General features: G+C 39.2%; 1 protein-coding gene across 3 annotated transcripts in view; it reads left to right on the top strand.

Moving 5' to 3' along the window:
* The first annotated feature begins 3,193 nt into the window (after positions 1-3,193).
* LOC131243732 (nuclear transcription factor Y subunit A-7) overlaps positions 3,194-17,203 on the top strand; it is a 37,413-nt gene continuing 23,403 nt past the window's right edge. For 2 of the 3 annotated variants that reach the window (XR_009170181.1, XM_058243278.1), the window contains exon 1: positions 3,194-3,305. The gene's annotated coding sequence lies outside the window, so the exon portion shown is untranslated. The remainder of the gene's footprint in view (positions 3,306-17,203) is intronic. The other variant, XM_058243269.1, reaches the window with a different exon arrangement.

Here is a 17,203-nt window from a genome sequence, read left to right as displayed (position 1 = left end):
GCATAACCATAAAATGTGCCAAAATGATCGTGAATCTACACTTCACGGTCATTTCCATGCATATCACGGTCATTCCCGCCTATTCCATGTTGATTCACGGTCATTTCAACGCATTTCACGGTCATGCCCCTTCACTTCACGGTCATTTCTGCGCATTTCACAGTCCAATCGCTACACTTCACGGTCATTTCCATGCATATCACGGTCATGCCCCTTCACTTTACGGTCATTTCCGCACATTTCATGGTCCAATCGCATCACTTCACCGTCATTTCCATGCATATCACGGTCATTCCCGGTGATTCCGTGTTGATTCACGGTCATTTCGGCGCATTTCACGGTCATACCCCTTCACTTCATGGTCATTTACGCGCATTTCAAGGTCCAATCGCCTCACTTCATGGTCATTTCCATGCATACCACGGTCATTCCTGCCTATTCCGTGTGGATTCACGGTCATTTTGACACATTTCACGGTTATGCCCCTTCACTTCACGGTCATTTTCGCGCATTTCACGGTCCAATCGCTACACTTCATGGTCATTTCTATGCATATCACGGTCATTCCTGCCTATTCCGTGTTGATTCACGGTCATTTCGACGCATTTCACGGTCATGCCCCTTCACTTCACGGCCATTTTCGTGCGTTTCACGGTCCAATCGCTACACTTCATGGTCATTTCCATGCATATCATGGTCATTCCCGCTTATTCCGTGTTGATTCAAGGTCATTTCAACGCATTTCACGGTCATGACCCTTCACTACACGGTCATTTCTACGCATTTCACGGTCCAATCACATCACTTCACAGTCATTTCCATACATATCACGCTCATTCCTGGCGATTCCGTGTTGATTCACGGTCATTTCGTCGCATTTTACGATCATGCCCCTTCACTTCACGGTCATTTACGTGCATTTCAAGGTCCAATCACCTCACTTCACGGTCATTTTCATGCATACCACCGTCATTCCTGCCTTTCCGTGTTGATTCACGGTCATTTCGACACATTTCACGGTCATCCCCCTTAACATCACGGTCATTTCTGCGCATTTTACGGTCCAATCGCTACACTTTACGGTCATTTCCATGCATATCACGGTCATTCCTGCCTATCCCGTGTTGATTCACAGTCATTTCGGTGCATTTCATAGTCATGCTCCTTCACTTCACGGTCATTTCTACGCATTTCAGGGTCCATTCGCCAAGATTCACGGTCATTTCCATACATATCACGGTCATTCCCAGCGATTCCGTATTGATTCACGGTCATTTCGGCGCATTTCACGGTCATGCTCCTTCACTTCACGATCATTTTCATGCATTTCATGGTCCATTCGCTAAGATTCACGGTCATTTCCATGCATACCACAGTCATTCTCGCCTATTCCGTGTTGATTCACGGTCATTTCGGCGCATTTCAAAATGGAATGCGCAGATTGACCATGAAATGCATGAAAATGACCGTGAATCAAAACGGAATCGCCGGGATTGACCGTGAAATGCATGGAAATGGCCAAGAAGTGGAGGGAAATGACCGTGAAATGTATGAAAATGACCGTGAAGTGAAGGGAATTGACCTTGAAATGCATGGAAATGACCGTGAAATGAAAGAGAATTCTCCTTCACAGTCATTTTCGGCGATTCTGTTTCATTTCACGGTCATTTCCTGCGATTCCGTTTCACTTCACGGTCATTTCCATGCACTTCACGGTCAATTCCCTTCATTTCATGGTCATTTCTATGCATTTCACGGTCAAATCGCTTCACTTCACAGTCATTTTTATGCATTTCACGGTCATTTTTGGCGATTTCGTTTTATTTCACGATCATTTCCATGCATTTCACGGTCAATTCCCTTCACGATCATTTCCATGCACTTTACGGTCATTTCCATGCATTTCACGGTCATCAACCTGATGGAATCTTGAAAAATAACTAAGTTGGTTGGCTAAAGTAGCTTCTCCTACCCCAAAATCATATAGGGTTTATCGCATAACTAATTTTAGTTTAGAAGATATACTTTTTAAATGAATAAAGAAAGAAATGAAAAAAAGAGAGGATAAATTTTTATATACTTATACGTACATATTTATATAAATGTGTTTGAGAAAATTGTAGTTAGAATAAACTTTTCCATTTAGAAAAAATAAAATAAAATTGCATAGACTACTATGGCTAGAGTTATAATTTGTAGCCATAGGGGCGCTAGATGGGCGTGGCCCTGCCGGATAAGTCAGCAACTAGCGTGGGGGGCCACTAGTTCAGCAAGCGGCTGCCCTGGAAAGACCACATGGCTACGGATTTTTGGTAGCTATGGCTACGGTTATAATCTGTAGCTAAATTTCCTTGTAAACAAAAATAAAAAGTAATAAAAATTAAAAATCTGCTTTTTTTTTTTTTTTTTTTACATAGAATCTTTGTTGTTTTTGTGATCCCATCATGAGGTCTATGTTATATCCAAACCGTCCATCTATTTGGCGAGCTCATTTGAAGGCTTGTGACAAAAAAATAAGACAGATCTAACTATCAAGTGGACCACACTGTAAAAGCATGCAGTGGGGATTTGAATGTCTACCATTGAAACCCTTTCAGGGGCTAAAGAAGTTTTGGATCATTATGAAATTTGTTTTTCCTCCTCATCCAGGTCTTTGTGACCTTATGAATAGATTGGATGGAAAATAAATGTTATGGTGGGCCCTAAAAAATTTTTAACGGTGAAAATCAATTTTACCGCAGCTCTTTGTGGTGTGGTCCAGTTGATATCTGGATATGATTTTTTTTTTTGGATAATGCTCTGAAATGATCTCGAAATATGGATGAACGTGGTGGATATAATAAATACATAACTGTGGGCCCTGTAACGTTGATCTCTTTTGAACCGTTCGTACAACTCGGCGTTTGAAGAGCGTCAGCGCTGTCTTCACGCTTGAAGGAAAAAGCAGGGGCATTTTCGACCTTTGGGAAGGCGTCCGTACAACTGGGGCTTATTCTTGTAAGGTAAAATGAGGTGGCCGTCATCTCGTAAGTGGGCCATAAATGGGTCGTACAGTCGTAAATTTCTATTTCCAGCGTAGAAAATGTTCGAAATTTCCAAGAAGAACAGAGATATGCTCGAATACATCAGACAAATAATTAGATGTCACACACGTGTCTTCGTTTATACGCGCGACGGGAGTGCATCTTGGAAATGCGAGTGCACTCGAGCGAGTGGAATTAGAATACCTGATGCGAGGATAAGAGCTTGTAAACTACTCTTCTATTCCAGAAAATCCATTTTGAATTTCCGCTCTCTCTCAACCGGTAAGAAAACCAAAACCCTAAACCTAATTTATTTGTTTTTCATTACTTTACTCTCATTCACTCTCTCATTTTGTACATTGTCGCTGCTCTGATCTGCAATTTTTAGGGAAAGATTGTCGTTTTTGATCCGTTTCTTGAATTTATTAGTTTAATTTTGGTACGTTGATCTGTTCGTGAGAACCCCGATTATCAAAGCGTCAATGCATTCTTGAAAGGATTTTCAATTTTTTTTTAATTTTCTTCTGTTTTACTTGTAAGAATTCCTTTGTGTTGTGGAATTGCTGGTTAATTGGGTAATTCTTCGATTTTGCATTTTGGGGATACTAGAATGATGTCCTTTTAATGGACAGATATGGTTGATTTGGTAAATTGATTGTTTAATTTGGGTGATTTTTCTTTTTTAATGTAATTATAGCGATGGTGATAAATCTCATTTGCATCAATTTCTCGCATTGGGATTTTCTTGGGAGATTTTCAGATTTGGATTTTTTTTTTCTTGCGATATTATCTGGAAAATCTCTCTGAAAATACTATATTTAAAAATATATAGTATAAATTAATAAATAAATTGAATTTTATAATATGTGTAAAATGTATTTTTTAGCATCCAAATATTTTTTCATGTAATTCACACTAGTTTCGTGATAAACACACACACACACACACAAACAAGAAAAAAATCAAAACTGGCATTTTTTTTTTTTTTGAAAATCTCCTGATATTATCACAATAATATTACTTGGTCAATTTTCTGCCAAAATGTCTCTATAATTTCAAAATATCAGTGATATTTGTCCCAGTGATTATAGCTGATTTTTTAAAATTTTAAATTTTTTTTAAATTTTAAATGTTTCTTTTAGAATTGTTAGAGTGCTGGCTGGTTGGGTAGATATTCTTGTATTAGTCTTGTGTGTTTATGTGAAACTGGTGTAAAATTTTCACGTTTTATTGGTGGTGATTCCCGTTAATGCTGAGAAAGAGCTGGTCGGTTCAGTAGAATGTGGCCCCTTGGATGGTATACTGAAAATTTGATCTAGTTTTATTGCTAACGTTATGTGGGTCACTTGATCTGCAGTTTATATTTTGTGAGAGTGGCCATGATGCTCTATTGTTTGATTGTGGGACGTGATAGATTGCGGATGGTGCGGATTTTGTTTCAAGTGCATGCCTCACATTGGGGTATGATGGTCCTTGTAATAATGGGAAGATTAGGAACTAGGCCACTATCCTAGCATCCATTTGGTTATGCTCTAGACAGACAATTCTCTCAACTAAAGATAGAAATATAATCTGGATAAGGATTTTTGCTACACATATTGGGGCCTGTTTGGCCGGGCAGAGTGGATGGTATTAGAGTGGATTGCACAGATTTCAAGGTAATGATAGCTGCATCAGTAGATTGGTGCAAGATCTATGGGATTGCTATATCCCGGGATTGCTATATCCGGTCTGTTTGGCACGTCTGGCGAATCCTGGGATTAAACCTTCCAATCCCTTGAACCAAACACGTCCCAAGCAATTTTGAAGGGATTAGGGTGGATTGGATGGGATTTAAAGGTAATGATGGTGATGTCAGTGGATTGTCTTAAGATCGGATTGCTATATCCCGGGATGAGGATCCCGTGTCTGTTTGGCACGCTTGGCCAATCCCGGGATCTATCTTCCAATCCCTTCCAATCCCATCCAATCTGCCCAGCCAAACAGGCCTTTGGAGTCTTGAATTTCATATTTGATGAGATAGCCAAGACTCTGGAATGGGTTGGTCTTTTAGTGTTTCCTTCTCTCTATATGCCAAAACGAATTTATGGTATTGCACTTGTACGCATTTATAGAAACTCCAGGAGTCGGGAGTTCAATTTTTGATAGAGAAACAGAGGGAGATCCTAGTGCTACCAAATCATTGAGAGTGACACCCATTCTATTTTCAGATTGTGAAGCTAGAGTGTCGAAACTAACCATTTCAGTAATCAGCATTCAAAACCTCGAATGTTCGCACAATCCTAATCATATGATTGGTATTATTATTATTTTTTATTTTTTAGTTTTATTATCATGCTTAATACACATTGGTAATCTTGGAAATATTTGGTCGTAGCAATTTGAATTCTAGCAACCCACAAAACCTATACCCCATCATCTATGGAAGATGGCAGCACCTCCTAGGGTGGCAGCTTTCATGTGGCTGGCAACTGTGGGAAAATATTCTGGCAGTGGACTTACTAAAGAGGAGAGGCATCCAGTTTCCAAATGGATGTGTGCTTTGCCAACGCTGGGAAAAATCAGCCAATCACATTTTAATCCACTGCTGTTTAGCTAGGAAAGTCTGGGTTTCAGCTCTCTTTTGGTTTGGGGTTGCTTGCGTTATGCAAGAATTGGTTAAAAATGTCCTGGAAAGCTGCGTAAAAGGTCCTTTCTCTACCAAGGGGAGAATCCTTTGGTCAATGGTACCATTTGCAGTGGCTTGGGAATTGTGGCTAGAGAGAAACAGGCACATTTTTTAAGACAAGGAACGATTGGTCCAAGAAGTAGTTGGAAAAGCCTAGGAGGACCTTTGCTTACGGGCCTTAGAGCATAAGAAATTCAAAAAGGCTGGGAGGTAAACGCTATTGCCAGCGCCTGGGAGGAAATTATTCACCGTGGCGATAAGCCAATTAAAAAAAAAAAAAACTGAGTAGGCCTTTAGAGTTGGGAACCACCAGAACAGGGAGGCTGGCAAGAAGTGGATTGGTGGCTTGCTCTTGGATCCCCAAGGCAACATGGGGGCAGCTTACTCGGGCCCTATTCAGGCAAAGTGTGCGATTTAGGCAGATGCTCTGGCATTGATAACTTTAAGAGTTGTGAAGTTTCAGTCTCACATCTTCCATTAAGGCTCATGCTGCAATGTACCATGGGGTTAGGCTGTGCTGGGGGCAATCGAGGATGTATTTTCAGACACTAGATCCTTATCCCATGGGCTGGCCATGTCGCTTGCCCTTTTGGAGTTGGGATCTAATAATCCTTGATCTTTAGCTGTTATAGGGACATTCTGTCCTTTGTTGTTGTTTGGAAACTCTGTTTCCCTTTTTTAATTCAATGCGGATCTTCGTTATCTTCTAAAAAAATAGAATTTGTTTTACTTATTAGTGCCATCCATCTTCATCTAAGCATGATAATCTGTCTAATAAGTAATAAGGCATGTGTTTAGTACCATAATGTGATCCTTTTATCCTGTACACAAACCTTGGAGAGAATCATTGTGGTTCTCGAATCGAGTGACTGGTTGAACATTGGATGGACTGCCCGGGCATCCGCTAGACGTCATTTTTTATCGGATGGATTGCCCGGGCATCTGCTAGATGTCATTTTTATCGGATGGACTGCCATACAGAACCAAATGTATGCCCAAACGCATAATGATCATCTGAAATTATGCAGATTGTCTTTTTGGCATGATCATGACTTAATTATGAACATGAAAATCAGCACAACTCAAGACTGTGTTAGACGTGCTGTGAAATTGTATGTCAAGATTTAGATATGTATGTGATTCATGAATCGATCATTTGATAGTTTTGTTTATAATGACAGTAGATTGACTTGAGTTCTGCATATTAAACTAATAAATAGTGATCTTTTACACAACAATATAGTGTTTATTATATGCTTTGGGGGCATATAATATATTGATTTCTGTGATTTTGTGGTGATATCTGTATATTTATGTCTATGACAGTTGATATCAATATATGTATATTGATATCTGTGATGTTGTGGTGATTCTTGTAATGTTCAAAATATATGACAATATCTATCACATAGGGAAATGATGATAGCTAATGATGATTTGATGGTTTACCTGAATGAGTTTTGTTCCTATCAGTAAAACACAAATACCTATGGTGGGATGAACCCAAAATTGCATGATAATATCTAATAGGCCAAAAAGCTTGATCTCACAAGCAAGTTTGTCACCACCAAGTTCAAGGGGACTGCATTAGAGACCATATTATCAAGATTAGCTTGGGTTCTTTCGAGTTTTATAAAGTAAATATTAATCTTGATGATGAATTCGTTGTATATGTCATATTATCCCGTCTTTGTGAGTGTTATTAAACTTTTGTTGTGAACTGTAACACAAATGATTGATAGTGAATTGATGGTTTGTTGAACTAGTGGATCTTGTAAGAGAACATACATAACAAAAAGATTTAGTTGAATTAGACCATCTTTTTGAATTCAAAGTGAGTAAGAATTTCAAATGTAAACGCAATTCAAGCAAAAGAAAGGACCACGCTAGAAGGCATTACTGAATGGGAAAGGACAACATAAGAAGAATCAGAAATGACAAGAAAGACTCAGAAATTGTGTTTCTACTACAATAAACCGGGGCACTTTGGGGCTAATTGCAAGAAGTTACTAAAACAGAAAGAGAACCCAAGTATCCACGAGCGATCATAAGTTCTGAATCCAATGCTATAGTTTCATCATATAACACTTTGTGGGAATACTTGGGTTCCACCAGTCACATTTCAAATACTTTGTGGGAGTTTCGAGACATATGGAAGCCAAATGATGAGTATCAATTCATTCTCATGGGTAATGATGGGTTGGTTATTGTGGCAGTTGGGACTCCGTTTTGCACTTCGCTAATGGACGACCTTCCATCTTCTAGCCATTTTGTGTCTATTATCAGACATTATTTCTGTTCGAGACTTGATCAATTGGAATATTCTCTTTTAGTTTTTGTGATGAAACCTTTAATATTTTGATAAATGATGATATTATTGGGAGCCGACCCCAATTAGTTGGGATAAACGCTTAAATGACAATGATGGCATGATGATTAGGACGTCAGAGGACCTAATCGAGTGTACCGGAGATGGAGGCGGCCACCTGCATTAGCACATCTCTCTGTGGATGGGAGACGAGTTCCAGATGGGGTCTGTCATGCCATTTTGAAGACCACATATGCATTGGACGTGCATAAGGAAGACCCCACTTTGGGATGATGCATGTGGGCTGCTTAGGAGAGCGTTTTAGTCATAGGGTTTTTATTTCGTGTCGATTCGACCATTGGATCTTGTCGATTAGGTCATCGTGCCACCAAATCTTCCAAATCTAGGCCCCTTGGACTCTGATTTTGCTTCCTTTATGTTTTTGTTATTTTTAGGATTTATTTGACGATTGAGATTGATCATAAGTGTTTTAGTTTCCTTATTTTGGATGATCGGCCATTTCACTTAAGTGAGTGGTATAGTTGTAATTATGTTGATATTTTATCATAAAAGCACGGTGGGTGGACGTCTGACCCTAGTAGAGATTGAGAAGAAAAAGAAGAAGAAAGAAGCTCTCTTGTGTGAATGAATTTTTCTCCTTTTTTAGGGTTTGTGAGAAACCATCCATTCCAATTGAATTGTGGAAAGGTAGAGACTTGTTTAGTGGTAGATTCCCCAACGTACATTTTTTTTTCTCTCTTCATCCAACAAGGTATTCTTCTTCTCTTGTCTTCCTCCTTTCCCTCTCCTTACAATTTTCTCAACCCATCAAAACCCTATCCAATCCACCGTCCAACTCTTTCCTTTTACCTATCCATGAGTGGACCCGCACATGTACATGAACACACACACGTGCGTCCGTACGCGCAATCCCGTGTGGGCCCTCGTTTGGTGTTCTCCCTCGTTGATTTCCCTCCAAACTTACTCAATTCTTAGATCTTTTAAATCCCTAGAAACCCAATTTTCCAAACCTCCATCCATGAATCCAAAACCCTAATGAGAATCTTTATTATTATTATTATTATTTGTTTTGTGAAACTTTCCTCAAATCAGAATTTTGCTTGCATCATTGTCTATCTACGTGGTTGTTGCAATACCCATGTTAGATTGGAAGTCCCTACTTCTAAGTGGGCCACTTTTGAGTTATTTTATATTTACGTGCACTGCGTATGTGATAACCTAGGACTTTCGTGTTATAAATTTGAATTTCCAAATCTATTATGTGGATATGTTTGATTTTACATGTTGATTGCTGAAATTAATGTGTAAATTGATCTCTCATCTTGCATCATAGGGTAGTTTCCATCATCCTACATCAAATTTGGTATCAAAGCCTAGGTTTAGCATGGGGTAGGTATTCGACAAAATTCCTATACCCATAGTAGAGTATATAGGTTGCATATAGCTTGCTGAATTTTCTGCTTGGATATTTTCAAAGTCTTATATTGATGGAATTTTCAGATTTAGTAACTTTAAGATACCTAGTTGCTGAATTTTCAGTTTTAGCTTTATTAGAATCATTCTGGGGCTGTCCATAGGTTTGAAGGTACTAAGGGTCATCATACCAAAGAACACGTGCATCAAAAAGCATCACATTGAACACCATCAAATCTGATTTTATTTCTTTTGCATTGCATTCATCATATAGTACACATTCAGCTAGGTTCTCTCATTAGGGTCACTGGGGTGCAATGTGGTTCCCATGGATGTCGGCTACCTCATCTTGAGTAGGCCCTGGTTATTTGATTTGGACGCTATAATATTCAGTCGCTCGAATATTTTTACATTCATGTTTTAGGGAAAAAAAATTAGATTGAGTCCTCTTTTACCCAAGAGCATATCGGAAAAGAAGGAGACCACCAAGAAGGGTGATCCTAGAACTTCGAGGAGGTCCAAACCTAAGTCTCCTCACATCATTACTGCAAAAGAATTTGAAAGAGAGAGTAGGGAGGATTTAGAAGTGTATGCCCTGATGACTAGAGAGGCTACCCCCTAGGTTCGTGTAGAGTTGCCTAGTGAGGTGATTTCGGTGATGGAGGAGTTCTGTGATGTCTTTCCTATCGACTTGCTAGATGAGCTTCCACCTACGAGGGACATCTAGCATGCCATTAATCTTGACCCTGGGTCTACTCTCGCAAACCTTCCTCATTACAGAATGAACCCCACAGAGAATGCAAACTCAAGAAGTAAGTTGACGAGCTCCTTAAGAAATGGTTCATTTAGGAGAGCATGAGTACATGTGCCGTGCCTGGCCTTTTGATGTCCAAGAAAGATGGCACGTGGCGTATGTGTGTGAATAGCAGAGCCATCAACAAGATTACTGTTAAGTACCGGTTTCCTATATTGCGTCTTGACGATATGTTGGACATGATGGCCAATGCCACAATTTTCTCCAAAATAGCTCTCAAGAGTGGGTATCACCAGATTTGTATTTGCCTAGGTGATGAGTGGAAAACAACCTTCAAGACGAATGATGGGCTATGCGAGTGGCTAGTCATTCTGTTTGGGCTGACTAATGCCCCAAGTACATTTATGCAGGTGATGACTGAGGTGTTGAGACCCTTCATGGGGAAGTTCCTAGTTGTGTACTTTGACGACATCCTCATTTATAGCTTGACAAGGAACAACACCTCCACCATCTGAGGCAAGTGTGTGGGATTCTTAGGGCAGAAAAGGTATATGCCAACCTTAAGAAGTATTCATTTTTTCCTGGTAGTGTCATCTTCATAGATTTTATTGTGTCATCTGAGGGCATGTCTGCGGATCCTGAGAAAGTCAATGCCATGGTTGGCCTGAGCCGCGTAATATTCATGAGTTATGTAGCTTCCACGGCTTAGCCACATTTTATAGACGGTTCATTAGAGGGATTAATTCCATTATGGCTCCCATTACCGATTGTATTAAAAAAAGGGAGTTCCAATGGACTAAAATAATCTCTAGGACGTTCAATGAGATTAAAGTCAAGATGATTGAAGCTCCTGTCATGCGACTTTCATATTTTTCCAAGACTTTTGAGGTCTCTTATGATGCATTTGGTGTAGGTATTGGTAGAGTACTTAGTTAGGAAGGGCACCCTGTTCGCTTTCTTTAGTGAAAAACTGAATGAAGCGAAGCAAAAGTATTCTACCTATGACAAAGAATTCTATGCGGTAGTGTAGTCCTAGCGCCATTGGTGACATTATGTATTACCGCAAGAGTTTGTCTTATTCTCTGACCATGAGGCTTCGCGCTATCTCAACTCGCAAAAGAAGTTGAACCCAAGGCATGTCAAGTGGGTCCAATTTCTTCAGGAGTACACTTTTGTGTTGATGCACACAGCCAGGGCCCTGAGTTGAGAATAAACATGCCGATGCGTTAAGTCGTAGGGTTGCATTCTTCCACTCCATGCACGTCGAAGTCATTGGGTTTGAGCGTTTAAAGGAAGATTATCCTAGTTGTCTAGATTTTGGAGAGGTGTACATATTGTTGTTAGATGGTCAGTCAAGAGTACTGGTGAGTTTGTCCTGGTTAGTGAGTTTATGTTTAGAGGTGATAGATTGTGTATGCCCCGTACGTCCCTCCGTGACTTTCTTGTCTGGGAGCTTCATGCTGGAGAGATAACTGGTCATTTTGGGTGTGACAAGACTATTGCCCTTGTAGAGGTGCATTTTATTGGCCAAGTCTCAAGCGAGATGTGGCTAACATTATAGGGCAATGTAGGACTTGTCAGCTGGCAAAGTAGACCGGTTTATATACACCTTTGCTAGCCCCCCACGCCCCATGGGTTGATATTAACATGGATTTCGTGCTTGGGCTCCTCAAGATGATTAAAAAGCACAACTCCATTTTTGTAGTTGTGGACCGTTTTTCGAAAATGGCTCACTTTCTCCCATTTTTGAAACGTCTGATGCCACTAAGGTGGCTAAGATATTCGTTGGGGAGGTAGTTCGTTTGCATAGTTTGCCGAAGACTATTGTGACAGATCGAGATGTGCGGGTAATGAGTTATTTTTGGAAAACTCTATGGCACATGATGAGAACTAACTTGCAGTTCTCTTTGGCATATCATCCTCAGATTGATGGTCAGACGGAGGTTGTCAATCGAAGCTTAGGGAATCTACTACGATGTTTGGTAGGAGACCATATTCGGACTCGGGATGCGGTTTTGCTTGTAATTGAGTTTGCATATAACAATTCCATCAATACGTTCAACCTTAATAGAGATATTGGGAAGAAAAAAAAAAACAAAGAGAAACACTCTTGTGTGAAGGAATTTTCCTCATTGAATTGAATTGTGGAAGGGTAGAGGCTTGTTTGGTGATGGATTCCCCAAGGTGCATCTTCCTCATTTTCTTCTCCAACAAGATTTCTTCTTCTCTTGTCTTCCTCTATTCCCTCCCCTTGCAACCTTCTCAACCCATCAAAACCCTATCCAATCCACCTTCTCACTCTTTCCTTTTACCTATCCACGAGTGGACTTGCAAGCACACACGCATGCACGTGCGCCCATACGGGCAGTCACGTATGAGCCCTAGTATGGCGTTTTCCCTCTTTGATTTCCCTCCACACTTAATTTCCAGATCTTCTAAATCCTTTGAAACCCAATTCCCTAAACCTTCATCCATGAATCCAAAACCCTAATGAGAATCTGTTTTTTTTTTTTTTTTTGTGAAACTTTCCCCAAACCAGAATTTTGCTTGCATCATTGTCTATCCATGTGGTTGTTGCACCACCCACGCTAGATTTGAAGTCCTTACTTCCAAGTGGGCCACTCTTGAATTCCAAGTGGGCCACTATTGAATTATTTTATATTTACGTGCAGCGCGTATGTGATAACCTATGACCTTTGTGTTATAAATCCGAATTTCTGAATCTATTATGTAGATATGTTTGATTTTACATGTTGATTGCTGAAATTAATGTGTAAATTGATCTCTCATCTTGCATCCCAGAGTAGTTTCCATTATTTTATATCACACGTTGATGTTAATTAGTGCTAGAAGTAGAATAAATGGCCTTCGTCAGCTTAATCTTGATGCTTCTATACTGCTTTAACTTGTTACACTATGTTTGGCATACAAAGGTGGTCTGGAAAGAAATATTTCATTATTATGGAATTATCGTTTAGGGCATGTTTGTAGAGGCAAACTAGAGAGTTTGAGAATCTATTTGGTATTCTCGATTAGTTTGTTTAGTCTGATTTGGTATCTTGTGTTAAACTGCATGAAAGGAAAGATGACTTGACCACCTTTTCCGAGGACATCTAGGTCAATTAAGGGTTTTGGACCTAGTGTTTGAAATATTGGTATCGCGTTAATATATCGTTTGTATCGGGTAATTTATCGCACTTTTTGGGAAACATGGGGAAACATTGGGAAAATGGTTGAATTTTTCAATGAAACTTCAGTGATTGTTAAAAAAGACCTTAATACAAACTTTTAAATCATAACATCTCAAGAAAGAAGTGCACATAATAGGTTTTTGTTTTATAGGGCCCTAAGCTATGCATTGTCTGACTGAACTAATGCAACTATATTTAAATTGAATGCATAACATTTAGAGTGTATGTGATGATTATTTCATCAAACACTCCTAAATACTTTAAAATTAGTATAAATTGACAATGGTTGAAGGGAAATTTCGAAAAAATAATAATATTTAATGAGGTTTTTAATTTTAAAATGGTTTTTATTTTCTGAAAATTGACAAGGACTTAACAGATCAGTAGATCAACCCTCATACATGCTTGATTTCATGTTTAGAGTGCAACATTGCAAGCAATTTGGGAGAAATTGGGAAATTTTTGAAAAATTTCCAATTTTCCCCAAATTGGACCAACTACACTTAAATTTTGAAATTAGAGTGTATGGGATGATCATTTCATCAAATACTCCTAAATACTTCGAAATTAGTTTCAGTTGACAGTTAGTTGAAGGAAAAATTTGAAAAAACATGGAGAACATGGAGAACCAATGGATATTGAAATCAAAGCTCCAATTCCATGATTTTTCATGCAAAACATGAAGAACCAATAGATTTATAACTATTTGACATTGATTTAACATAATTTGAATAAATAAAATGGGATCAGAAATTGAAAATGCTCACCGGATCGAACATGTGGGATATATCAGCACTACCTGTGCGTTTCGTATCACACAGGTGGGTTACAATATATATCGTGGGATATATCGGCCGATATCGTCGATATTTAAAACATTGCTCATAGCAATGATTTTAATATTATTATCGCGTAAGGTATCCCACTCTTGGGATATGGATACATATCAATTATCGCATGGGATATATCGGTTATATCGCGTAATATATCCTTTAGGGATAGTTAAAAAAGACATGAGTATACACTTAGAAATAAAAAAAAATTACAAAAAACAAGTGCACATAATTGGTTTCCTTTGTATGGAGTCCTAATCTATGCGTTATCTGACTGAATTGATGCGAGTATATTCATATACCTTTAAATGTAAGAAGACATGTACGGAAACACAGGAAATACATCAAAAGCAAAAGAAGAATCACTAGAACAAGTTAACATAAATGTTTGAAACACAAAAATAAAAAATTTTCAATTTTTCTCAACTTTTCGCAACTCAGCCCATCTCCCACAAATCTCGAAATCGAAAGCTCCATATCCAAGATTTTTCATGCAAAACATGAAAAATCACATATTTGTAAACATTTGACATTGATTTAACATGATTTACAGCAAAAGAAGAATGGATTGAAAATCGAAAATGCTCACCAAATCGAACAAGTGGGATATATCACACTACCTATGTGTTTTGTATCACACAGGTAGGATACAATATATATCGTGGGATATATCGGCCGAGATATCGTCGATATTTAAAACATTGCCTCATTGTAGTTTTTTCACAACCCAAAGTTCAAAGGACATTCTCAACAACTTTAGATGGAACCAGTGTTCCTAATATCGATACTATCAGCCGATATTCTCGTTATCGCTGCCCAGTGAGATGAAACCCATACGATACCCTTGGAAATTAAAAAAAAAAACCAAAATTCTTTTTATTTTGTGATATATCGCATAATACTGCACGTTTTTTTTTTTTTTTTTTGCGAAATCGTTGATATTGGCGATACTATCGTGTTGTATTTGCAGATTTACCGGAAAATCGAAAAAAAAGGAGGGAAAATCTTTTATAAGAGGGGATTTCGGTACCTATGGAAGAAGATTGCGTGATCGGAAGCTGAATTTGGTGGGCCACTCGATTGAGAGCTAGCGGTCTGCCAAAACTCGTGGGGATTTGGGGGATTTTTTAGAAATATTTTAGGATTTTAGGGTTCCGGAGTTCTGGAATGATCAGAACCCTATCTCTGTTGCGAGAATGGCTTCGAAAGCCTTTTTTGAGGATGCGGATTATGTCCTACCCTCACCATCTCCAGCTGGGAACGAGTAGCAGCTTTGCGTGGCCACGTGATGTATGGGTCTTATCCACACTGTCCATCCATTTTTTCGTATCATTTTAGGGTATAAACCCAAAAATGAGGCAGATCCAAGGCTCAAGTGGGCTACACAATGGGGATTAAACTCTTACTGTTGAAAACTTCTTAGGGGCCACAAAAGTTTTAGATGAAGCTGATATTTGTGTTTTCTCTTCATCCAAGTCTACGTAACTTTATGAATAGGTTGGCTGGAAAATAAACATCATAGTGAGCCCTAGAAAAGTTTCAACGGTGAGAATTGTTATCACCGCTGCTTTTTGTGGTGTGGTCCACTTGGGCCTTGGATGATACGAAAAAATGGACGGACAATGTGGATAAGACCCATACATCACGGTGGCTAATCAAAGTTGTTGCCCATTCCCGGCTGGAGACGGGCGGTGGTAGGATGCAATTCACGTACCTTTTTTTAATGAATGTGGCAAAGACAGACGAGATGTATGACAACCGGTTTGTCACGGGATCCGTGGGGTCCACATTGTTGTATATGTTTTGTCCAAGCTGTCCATCCATTTTTTCATATCATTTAAGGACGTTATCGAAAACTTAAGTAGATCCAAATCTCAGGTGGACCGCACCAGAAAAAGTGGTGAAGGACCATTAAAAGTTTTTTATAGGCCACAAAAGTTTTGGTTTAAGCTAATCTTTGTATATTGCCTTCATCTAGTTCTGATTGACCTTATCAACGGGTTGGATGACAAATAAACATTAAGGATCTACTTAAAGTAGGCCTTGATATGTTTTTAATTGTGAGCGTTCAATAATCATTGTTTCATGTGGTGTGGTCCACCTGAGATTTGGATGTACTTAATGTTTGGGAAAACGTCCTAAAATGATCCGTAAAAATGAATGGACGGAGTGGATATACAACATATCATCAAAGGTGGGCCCTACGGTAAGGGTAACACCGGTTATGTAGTTACCCGCGTAACACCTAATCCACACCCCTTAAGTTAAGGGAAAGTGGATTCGGTGCGACTTGCTGCGCTAAAACTAGTGTGGCCCACATAGATGTATGTATTGCATATCCATTCTGTCCATCCATTTGGAGATATTAGTTTAGGTCATAAGACTAATAATGGGTCAAATCCAAAGCTCAAGTGGACCCCACCACACAAAACAGTGGGGATTGAACTCCTACCATTAAAAACTTTGTGAGGGCCACCCAAGTTTTCGATCAAGCTGATATTTGTGTTTTACCTTGGCCCATATTTGTATGAACTTATAAACAGGTTGGATCTCAAATAAACATTATGGCAGATCCCATAGAAGTGGTTTCAAGTTTCAACGGTGGTTGTCATTGCCCCCATTGTTATCTGTGGTAAGGTCCACTTGAGCTTTGGATCGGCCTAATTTTTTGGCTCATGCCCTAAAATGATCTCTCCAAATGGGTGGACGGTGTGGATACAAGACATACATAATGGCAAGGGCCACAGACAGGGTCCCACGCACATGTTGGTTTTGTAGCAGGGTCGGGCGCGAAAATGGTGGTATGCAAATTTCCTGATAATGCTTTTCGTAGGAAGTTTCTATGCTGGATTGATGATGTTTTTGAAAAATCCACACCGTCCATCCATTTATCCAGATCATTTTAGGACATGAGTCCAAAAATCAATTGGATCCAGAACTCAAGACGGCCATAGGTGAAGGAAAACTAGATAAAATTTCGTACTGTTGAAAC

Source organism: Magnolia sinica, chromosome 1, assembly GCF_029962835.1.
Source record: "Magnolia sinica isolate HGM2019 chromosome 1, MsV1, whole genome shotgun sequence".
Taxonomy (NCBI): domain Eukaryota; kingdom Viridiplantae; phylum Streptophyta; class Magnoliopsida; order Magnoliales; family Magnoliaceae; genus Magnolia; species Magnolia sinica.
Note: the sequence above shows the minus strand (reverse complement) of the source record. Positions and strands in the feature narration are given on the sequence as shown.